Source organism: Camelus bactrianus, unplaced genomic scaffold, assembly GCF_048773025.1.
Source record: "Camelus bactrianus isolate YW-2024 breed Bactrian camel unplaced genomic scaffold, ASM4877302v1 HiC_scaffold_152, whole genome shotgun sequence".
Lineage (NCBI taxonomy): Eukaryota > Metazoa > Chordata > Mammalia > Artiodactyla > Camelidae > Camelus > Camelus bactrianus.
The window spans coordinates 405,688-416,428 of record NW_027413922.1 but is presented as its reverse complement, the minus strand read 5'-3'; positions in this window follow the sequence as shown (position 1 = coordinate 416,428).

The window sequence follows — 10,741 nt, the reverse complement described above, 5'->3', positions numbered from 1 at the left end:
GTAATGGTTAAGGATTGAGTTTCTATCCTCATCCACATGTTTAAAGAATCGTCTGTATTGGCTATCTCTAAGCAAATTAGTGGGAATGGGAGAGGGCGGGGAACAACTCACTAAGAATCTACCCATCTATAGTCCTTTTATCTTTTCATTTACAAGGGTAAGCTACTGAATATCATATGTATAATGCGGTACATAAAATGTGATAAATGCTGCACCTAACACACAGAGTCTACAATAGAACATAGATCTACAAAGGACTGTGATCTATGGATCAGAACTAGCAGAGTTAACATCAACCCAGTTCCTAGCAAACGTTGCTAACTTATGGCCATAGCTATCATTTCAGGCCCAATACCCCCTTTATAAAAGCAAATATTGTGTAGACCCCCTTCCCTTCCAAACGAGGCACTCTATCTTCAACTATAATTTTTAAGTACATTTAAATCAATTTAGAATAATGGAATATATGTTATTGTACATTCATAACTATACTATATTCCTATTCCTACACCCCGCTTAATTATAATAAGTAAGTTAGGATCAGGGAAAGCAATATGAGAAATTATCCCACACGGGAAGTTCAGGAAAAATGAAAGAGCAAAGGCAGAGATGGACTCTAAGCTAATAGCAGACCAGTGTTATCTGCAGACGATCACAGACAAAGGGGGAAAAATACTTAACTGGAGTAAGTATAACATGCTAAGATAAATGACAATCTGTCAATGTTGACCAAGAATGAGGAAGTTTGATATTCTTGTGAATAAGCTATTTCTAAACGTACTTATAAAACAATTCAGTGTGTTATGACACGAGTTAAGAGTGCCAATGAAGTGCCCTGGAAACATTTCATCCCAGAGCCAGCCACATGTCCAAAGATGCATTCGGTCTGTGGTGGGAAAGATAAGCGGGCCGGGGGCTCCAGATGAGGGGAGCCGTGTAGCAAGTTGGGGCAAGGACGCAGATGCCAAAGCTGGGCCTGTCCCACAGGGAGCTCAGGAGGGACTCAGCTGCTGCTTTGGGAGGTGGCAGGAGGTGGGGGGAGGGGATAGCCCGACCCTGGCTCCTGAAGCACCCCTCCCCTCCCTTCCTACTTGGGTCCCACACAGCGCCCCTCACTCCATCCTGCCTTGGCCTACCTGTGCCCCACATACACCCCGGTGCTTCCCTCCCCGTTGCCTGACCCCGAGCCTCCCTGCCTGCCTTCGACCATCCCCAGTACCCCCATCGTGCCGTGACCTACCTGCACCTGGGGCTCCATCCTGCTTCCCTGCTGGGGACTGGCCTTCTTGGACATGTGCGTCTCCTGGCAAGCTCTGGAGCCCTGAAGTACCTGAAATAACCGTACGTTCAGGAAAAGAATAAAGCTCAATGATAAAGAAAATCTCTATCATTTTATTCATTGAATCATGTTTTTTATGTTTACATATAAAATATGCATATCTGTGTGCATATGCATGACTAAATTTTGGGGTTTTATGTAATAAAATTACATATTAACATTTAATTTCTTCAAAACATTGAAGCATTGTGGCAAAATGTTAGCATTTAAAAATCTTTCTTTTAAGAAATCAAATCATATACAAATGCTTGAAGTTTCTTTTTCTCCTTTCCTTTATCCCATTCCCTTCTTTCCATCCAAAGACGTAACCGTTATCCTGAAGTCAGTGTTGTTTTAATTTCCCAGCTGGGTTTGTTTTTTTTTTTTTTTTTTTTTTTTTTTTTTTGCCAGTCCCGCGGCCTGGGGAGGGTGGGGATCCGGCGAAAGGATGAGGGGCCGGTTCCCCCCGCCCCCGATCTCAGAGAAGCTCCCAAAAGGGCAGCGGCGTGCCCACCTGCCACCACCTCAGGCGGCCGCGAACCATTCAAATCGCCCGCGCCAAGAGGTACCCGGCGCTCGCGATTGGCTGAGCCGGACCAGTGCCCCTGGGCGGGGCCGGCCCCCACGAAGCGGCCGCGGGTCCCGCCCCCACGCAGCGGCCGCGGGTCCCGCCCCGCTGGTGCGCATGCGCGCAGTCCCCAGAGGACAGAGTCTGCGCACACCCCCGCCCGGCCTCCGACTCGCGCCGTGGCTCCCTCCCCTGTCCGCCGAGGCTTGTCGGCTCGGCGAGACAGCAAGAGCTGCGGCCGGCAGGGGGCTGTGCGGACCCAAGGCGGCTGCGGTGGCGCCGGCCTGTGGAAAATGCCACCAGGCGGCGCTTCGGTTCGTTGCTCAAGTGACGGCCGTTCCCCGCCCCCCCACCCCTGAACCCCCTGCGGCCGCCGGGGAAGAACCGGCCCGCGCAGGGAGTACCGCTCCGAGACGCTTCGGCGGGAACGAGGCCGACGGCCGGCTGTGCCGGTTGCGCCCCTGAGGTGAGTGGGGGCGGCGGCGGCGGCGGCGGCGGCGGCAGGGCGCGGGGCGCGGGAAGGACGGGGGTTGTGGCGGCTGCCACCCCGGGTCCCCTCGGCGGAGGGAGGCGGCGCGGGCGTCTGCGGGGCTGGGAGGGCCGGCGCCGTCAGTGTTTAGTCTCAGCTATTCTGATGTCTAGTTTTGTGCCCTTTGCTATGTCCAATCCTATATGAATTTCTGTTTTTATCTGATCGAATGGGACTAGCCCAGTGGTTCTCCAATTGGCTGGACATTCAAATTGCTTGGAAAACGTTTTAAAAACATAGGGGCCTGCAGCCTTCCCCAGACAAGTTAATTCAGAATTTCTGAAGGTGGGGCTGAGGCATTAGTATTTTCTTAAGCTCCCTGTGTGATTATAATGAGTCCAACAATCACTCCCAACTCTAAAACGTTCTGACATTTTATAAAACTTGCCGATTGAGAACCTCAGCATGTGTTTCAAATGAGTCCAGAGGAGAGAATTTCCAGTGTTAGGTGTTGGTGTTTGTTCTATCAGTTGCATTCACAATGTAGGCTGACAAGGGGAAAAAACAAACAAACAAAAAAAAAAAAAAAAAGAAAAAAAAAATTCACAGAGAAGGTAGACAGGCCGTGCAAACGAGAGCTCAATCACAGAAGAGCTGTCTCCAGGAGACCAAAGTCATGCTCTTTAACATTCTAAGTGATTGGTTTGTGCAGTGAACCAAATCTGAGCAGTTCCAATGTTTGAAAATGTAATGACTTAAGAAGAAATACTAATATACCCTTCAAGGTCATGAAACAGTTCCTTGGCCTTAGGAAACGTGTAACTTCTGTGAGCTCATGTAGGTCAATTTGATGGGCCTCTTATAACCTTAAGATTCATCTTGCTCCTTATCTTTCCTCTGCATTAAAATACGTTAATACCAGCTTTGGAATCAAATCAATTCTTTTCTTTTTAAATCTACCTTTTTAAAACTTCCTTTTTATTTGCAGAATTACCAAGGAGTTGTTAAAAATTACCATGTTTTCTAGCTCTGAATGAAATTAAGCAAAGACCGAAGTACGAAAAGGTCATCAAAACAAGAGACTATAAAAGAAATGTGAGAATAGCGGTACATTGCTAATGATAGCCTAAAATTTAATTTAAAGTCAGTCCTGAAAATGTGTAATGGTTAAGGATTGAGTTTCTATCCTCATCCACATGTTTAAAGAATCGTCTGTATTGGCTATCTCTAAGCAAATTAGTGGGAATGGGAGAGGGCGGGGAACAACTCACTAAGAATCTACCCATCTATAGTCCTTTTATCTTTTCATTTACAAGGGTAAGCTACTGAATATCATATGTATAATGCGGTACATAAAATGTGATAAATGCTGCACCTAACACACAGAGTCTACAATAGACCATAGATCTGCAAAGGATTATGATCTATGGATCAGAAGTAGCAGAGTTAACATCAACCCAGATCCTAGCAAACGTTGCTAACTTATGGCCATAGCTATCATTTCAGACCCAATACCCCCTTTATAAAAGCAAATATTCTGTAGACCCCCTTCCCTTCCAAATGAGGCACTCTATCTTCAACTATAATTTTTAAGTACATTTAAATCAATTTAGAATACTGGAATATATGTTATTGTACATTCATAACTATACCATATTCCTATTCCTACACCCCGCTTAATTATAATAAGTAAGTTAGGATCAGCGAAAGCAATATGAGAAATTATCCCACACGAGAAATTCAGGAAAAATGAAAGAGCAAAGGCAGAGATGGACTCTAAGCTAATAGCAGACCACTTTTATCTGTAGACGATCACAGACAAAGGGGGAAAACTAATTAATTGAAGTATGTTTAACATGCTAAGATAAATTACAATCTGTCAATGTTGACCAAGAATGAGAAAGTTTGATATTCTTGTGAATAAGCTATTTCTAAACGTACTTATAAAACAATTCAGTGTGTTATGACACGAGTTAAGAGTGGCAATGAAGTGCCCTGGAAACATTTCATCCCAGAGCCAGCCACATGTCCAAAGATGCATTCTGTCTGTGGTGGGAAAGATAAGCGGGCCGGGGGCTCCAGATGAGGGGAGCCGTGTAGCAAGTTGGGGCAAGGACGCAGATGCCAAATCTGGGCCTGTCCGACAGAGAGCTCAGGAGGGACTCAGCTGCTGCTTTGGGAGGTGGCAGGAGGTGGGGGGAGGGGATAGCCCGACCCTGGCTCCTGAAGCACCCCTCCCCTCCCTTCCTACTTGGGTCCCACACAGCGCCCCTCACTCCATCCTGCCTTGGCCTACCTGTGCCTCACATACACCCCGGTGCTTCCCTCCCCGTTGCCTGACCCCGAGCCTCCCTGCCTGCCTTTGACCATCCCCAGTATCCCCATCCTGCCATGACCTACCTGCACCTGGGGCTCCATCCTGCTTCCCTGCTGGGGACTGGCCTTCTTGGACATGTGCGTCTCCTGGCAAGCTCTGGAGCCCTGAAGTACCGGAAATAACCGTAAGTTCAGGAAAAGAATAAAGCTCAATAATAAAGAAAATCTCTATCTTTTTATTCATTGAATAATGTTTTTTATGTTTACATATAAAATATGCATATCTGTATGCATATGCATGACTGTATTTTGGGTTTTTATGTAATATAATTACATATTAACATTTTATTTCTTTAAAACATTGAAACATTGTGGCAAAATGTTAGCATTTAAAAATCTTTCTTCTAAGAAATCAAATCATATACAAATGCTTGAAGTTTCTTTTTCAACTTTCCTTTATCCCATTCCCTTCTTTCTATCCAAAGACATAACTGTTATCCTGAAGTCAGTGTTGTTTTACTTTCCCAGCTTTTTTTTTTTTTTTTTTTTTTTTTTTTTTTTGCCAGTCCCGCAGCCTGGGGAGGGTGGGTCTCCGGCGAAAGGATGAGGGGCGGGTTCCCCTCCCGATCTCAGAGAAGCTCCCAAAAGGGCAGCGGGCTGCCCATCTGCCCTCACCTCAGGCGGCCGCGAACCATTCAAATGGTCCACACCAAGAGGTACCCGGCGCTCGCGATTGGCTGAGCCGGACCAGCGCCCCTGGGCGGGGCCGGTCCCCTCGCAGCGGCCGCGTGTCCCGCCCCCACGGAGCGGCCGCGGGTCCCGCCCCGCTGGTGCGCATGCGCGCAGTCCCCAGAGGAAAGAGTCTGCGCACACCCCCGCCCGGCCTCCGACTCGCGCCGCGGCTCCCTCCCCTGTCCGCGGAGGCTTGTCGGCTGGGCGAGACAGCAAGAGCTGCGGCCGGCAGGGCGCCGTGCGGACCCAAGGCGACTGCGGTGGCGCCGGCGTGTGGAAAATGCCACCAGGCGGCGCTTCGGTTCGTTGCTCGTGTGACGGCCGTTCCCCGCCCCCCCACCCCTGAACCCCCTGCGACCGCCGGGGAAGAACCGGCCCGCGCAGGGAGTACCGCACCGAGACGCCTCGGCGGGAACGAGGCCGACGGCCGGCTGTGCCGGTTGCGCCCCTGAGGTGAGTGGGGGCGGCGGCGGCGGCGGCGGCGGCGAGGCGCGGGGCGCGGGAAGGACGGGGGTTGCGGCGGCTGCCACCCCGGGTCCCCGCGGCGGAGGGAGGCCGCGCGGGCCTCTGCGGGGCGGGGAGGGCCGGCGCCGTCAGTGTTTAGTCTCAGCTATTCTGATGTCTAGTTTTGTGCCCTTTGCTATGTCCAATCCTATATGAATTTCTGTTTTTATCTGATCGAATGGGAATAGCCCAGTGGTTCTCCAATTGGCTGCACATTCAAATTGCTTGGAAAACTTTTTAAAAACATAGGGGCCTGCAGTCTTCCCCAGACAAGTTAATTCAGAATTTCTGAAGGTGGGGCTGAGGCATTAGTATTTTCTTAAGCTCCCTGTGTGATTATAATGAGTCCAACAATCACTCCCAACTCTAAAACGTTGTGACATTTTATAAAACTTGCCGAGTGAGAACCTCAGCATGTGTTTCAAATGAGTCCAGAGGAGAGAATTTCCAGTGTCAGGTGTTGGTGTTTGTTCTATCAGTTGCATTCACAATGTAGGCTGACAAGGGAAAAAAAAAAAAAAAACAACAAAAAAATTTAACAGGGAAGGTAGTCAGGCCGTGCAAACGAGAGCTCAATCACAGAAGAGCTGTCTCCAGGAGACCAAAGTCATGCTCTTTCACATTCTAAGTGATTGGTTTGTGCAGTGAACCAAATCTGAGCAGTTCCAATGTTTGAAAATGTAATGACTTGAATAGAAATACTAATATACCCTTCAAGGTCATGAAACAGTTCCTTGGCCTTAGGAAACGTGTAACTTCTGTGAGCTCATGTAGGTCAATTTGATGGGCCTCTTATAACCTTAAGATTCATCTTGCTCCTTATCTTTCCTCTGCATTAAAATATGTTAATACCAGCTTTGGAATCAAATCAATTCTTTTCTTTTTAAATCTGCCTTTTAAAAACTCCCTTTGTATTTGCAGAATTACCAAGGGGTTGTTAAAAATTACCATATTTTCTACCTCTGCATGAAATTAAGCAAAGACCGAAGTACGAAAAGGTCATCGAAACAAGAGACTATAAAAGAAACCTGAGAATAGCGGTACATTGCTAATGATAGCCTAAAATTTAATTTAAAGCCAGTCCTGAAAATGTGTAATGGTTAAGGATTGAGTTTCTATCCTCATCCACATGTTTAAAGAATCGTCTGTATTGGCTATCTCTAACCAAATAAGTGGGAATGGGAGAGGGCGGGGAACAACTCACTAAGAATCTACTCATCTATAGTCCTTTTATCTTTTCATTTACAAGGGTAAGCTACTGAATATCATATATATGATGCGGTACATAAAATGTGATAAATGCTGCACCTAACACACAAAGTCTACAATAGACCATAGATCTGCAAAGGATTGTGATCTATGGATCAGAACTAGCAGAGTTAACATCAACCCAGTTCCTAGCAAACGTTGCTAACTTATGGCCATATCTATCATTTCAGACCCAATACCCCCTTTATAAAAGCAAATATTCTGTAGACCCCCTTCCCTTCCAAATGAGGCACTCTATCTTCAACTATAATTTTTAAGTACATTTAAATCAATTTAGAATACTGGAATATATGTTATTGTACATTCATAACTATACCATATTTCTATTCCTACACCCTGCTTAATTATAATAAGTAAGTTAGGATCAGCGAAAGCAATATGAGAAATTATCCCACACGAGAAATTCAGGAAAAATGAAAGAGCAAAGGCAGAGATGGACTCTAAGCTAATAGCAGACCAGTTTTATCTGTAGACGATCACAGACAAAGGGGGAAAAATACTTAATTGAAGTATGTTTAACATGCTAAGATAAATTACAATCTGTCAATGTTGACCAAGAATGAGGAAGTTTGATATTCTTGTGAATAAGCTATTTCTAAACGTACTTATAAAACAATTCAGTGTGTTATGACACGAGTTAAGAGTGCCAATGAAGTGCCCTGGAAACATTTCATCCCAGAGCCAGCCACATGTCCAAAGATGCATTCTGTCTGTGGTGGGAAAGATAAGCGGGCCGGGGGCTCCAGATGAGGGGAGCCGTGTAGCAAGTTGGGGCAAGGACGCAGATGCCAAAGCTGGGCCTGTCCGACAGAGAGCTCAGGAGGGACTCAGCTGCTGCTTTGGGAGGTGGCAGGAGGTGGGGGGAGGGGATAGCCCGACCCTGGCTCCTGAAGCACCCCTCCCCTCCCTTCCTACTTGGGTCCCACACAGCGCCCCTCACTCCATCCTGCCTTGGCCTACCTGTGCCTCACATACACCCCGGTGCTTCCCTCCCCGTTGCCTGACTCCGAGCCTCCCTGCCTGCCTTCGACCATCCCCAGTATCCCCATCCTGCCATGACCTACCTGCACCTGGGGCTCCATCCTGCTTCCCTGCTGGGGACTGGCCTTCTTGGACATGTGCGTCTCCTGGCAAGCTCTGGAGCCCTGAAGTACCGGAAATAACCGTAAGTTCAGGAAAAGAATAAAGCTCAATAATAAAGAAAATCTCTATCATTTTATTCATTGAATAATGTTTTTTATGTTTACATATAAAATATGCATATCTGTATGCATATGCATGACTGTATTTTGGGTTTTTATGTAATATAATTACATATTAACATTTTATTTCTTTAAAACATTGAAACATTGTGGCAAAATGTTAGCATTTAAAAATCTTTCTTCTAAGAAATCAAATCATATACAAATGCTTGAAGTTTCTTTTTCAACTTTCCTTTATCCCATTCCCTTCTTTCTATCCAAAGACATAACTGTTATCCTGAAGTCAGTGTTGTTTTACTTTCCCAGCTTTTTTTTTTTTTTTTTTTTTTTTTTTTTTTTTGCCAGTCCCGCAGCCTGGGGAGGGTGGGTCTCCGGCGAAAGGATGAGGGGCGGGTTCCCCTCCCGATCTCAGAGAAGCTCCCAAAAGGGCAGCGGGCTGCCCATCTGCCCTCACCTCAGGCGGCCGCGAACCATTCAAATGGTCCACACCAAGAGGTACCCGGCGCTCGCGATTGGCTGAGCCGGACCAGCGCCCCTGGGCGGGGCCGGTCCCCTCGCAGCGGCCGCGTGTCCCGCCCCCACGGAGCGGCCGCGGGTCCCGCCCCGCTGGTGCGCATGCGCGCAGTCCCCAGAGGAAAGAGTCTGCGCACACCCCCGCCCGGCCTCCGACTCGCGCCGCGGCTCCCTCCCCTGTCCGCGGAGGCTTGTCGGCTGGGCGAGACAGCAAGAGCTGCGGCCGGCAGGGCGCCGTGCGGACCCAAGGCGACTGCGGTGGCGCCGGCGTGTGGAAAATGCCACCAGGCGGCGCTTCGGTTCGTTGCTCGTGTGACGGCCGTTCCCCGCCCCCCCACCCCTGAACCCCCTGCGACCGCCGGGGAAGAACCGGCCCGCGCAGGGAGTACCGCACCGAGACGCCTCGGCGGGAACGAGGCCGACGGCCGGCTGTGCCGGTTGCGCCCCTGAGGTGAGTGGGGGCGGCGGCGGCGGCGGCGGCGGCGAGGCGCGGGGCGCGGGAAGGACGGGGGTTGCGGCGGCTGCCACCCCGGGTCCCCGCGGCGGAGGGAGGCCGCGCGGGCCTCTGCGGGGCGGGGAGGGCCGGCGCCGTCAGTGTTTAGTCTCAGCTATTCTGATGTCTAGTTTTGTGCCCTTTGCTATGTCCAATCCTATATGAATTTCTGTTTTTATCTGATCGAATGGGAATAGCCCAGTGGTTCTCCAATTGGCTGCACATTCAAATTGCTTGGAAAACTTTTTAAAAACATAGGGGCCTGCAGTCTTCCCCAGACAAGTTAATTCAGAATTTCTGAAGGTGGGGCTGAGGCATTAGTATTTTCTTAAGCTCCCTGTGTGATTATAATGAGTCCAACAATCACTCCCAACTCTAAAACGTTGTGACATTTTATAAAACTTGCCGAGTGAGAACCTCAGCATGTGTTTCAAATGAGTCCAGAGGAGAGAATTTCCAGTGTCAGGTGTTGGTGTTTGTTCTATCAGTTGCATTCACAATGTAGGCTGACAAGGGAAAAAAAAAAAAAAACAACAAAAAAATTTAACAGGGAAGGTAGACAGGCCGTGCAAACGAGAGCTCAATCACAGAAGAGCTGTCTCCAGGAGACCAAAGTCATGCTCTTTCACATTCTAAGTGATTGGTTTGTGCAGTGAACCAAATCTGAGCAGTTCCAATGTTTGAAAATGTAATGACTTGAATAGAAATACTAATATACCCTTCAAGGTCATGAAACAGTTCCTTGGCCTTAGGAAACGTGTAACTTCTGTGAGCTCATGTAGGTCAATTTGATGGGCCTCTTATAACCTTAAGATTCATCTTGCTCCTTATCTTTCCTCTGCATTAAAATATGTTAATACCAGCTTTGGAATCAAATCAATTCTTTTCTTTTTAAATCTGCCTTTTAAAAACTCCCTTTGTATTTGCAGAATTACCAAGGGGTTGTTAAAAATTACCATATTTTCTACCTCTGCATGAAATTAAGCAAAGACCGAAGTACGAAAAGGTCATCGAAACAAGAGACTATAAAAGAAACCTGAGAATAGCGGTACATTGCTAATGATAGCCTAAAATTTAATTTAAAGCCAGTCCTGAAAATGTGTAATGGTTAAGGATTGAGTTTCTATCCTCATCCACATGTTTAAAGAATCGTCTGTATTGGCTATCTCTAACCAAATAAGTGGGAATGGGAGAGGGCGGGGAACAACTCACTAAGAATCTACTCATCTATAGTCCTTTTATCTTTTCATTTACAAGGGTAAGCTACTGAATATCATATATATGATGCGGTACATAAAATGTGATAAATGCTGCACCTAACACACAAAGTCTACAATAGACCATAGATCTGCAAAGG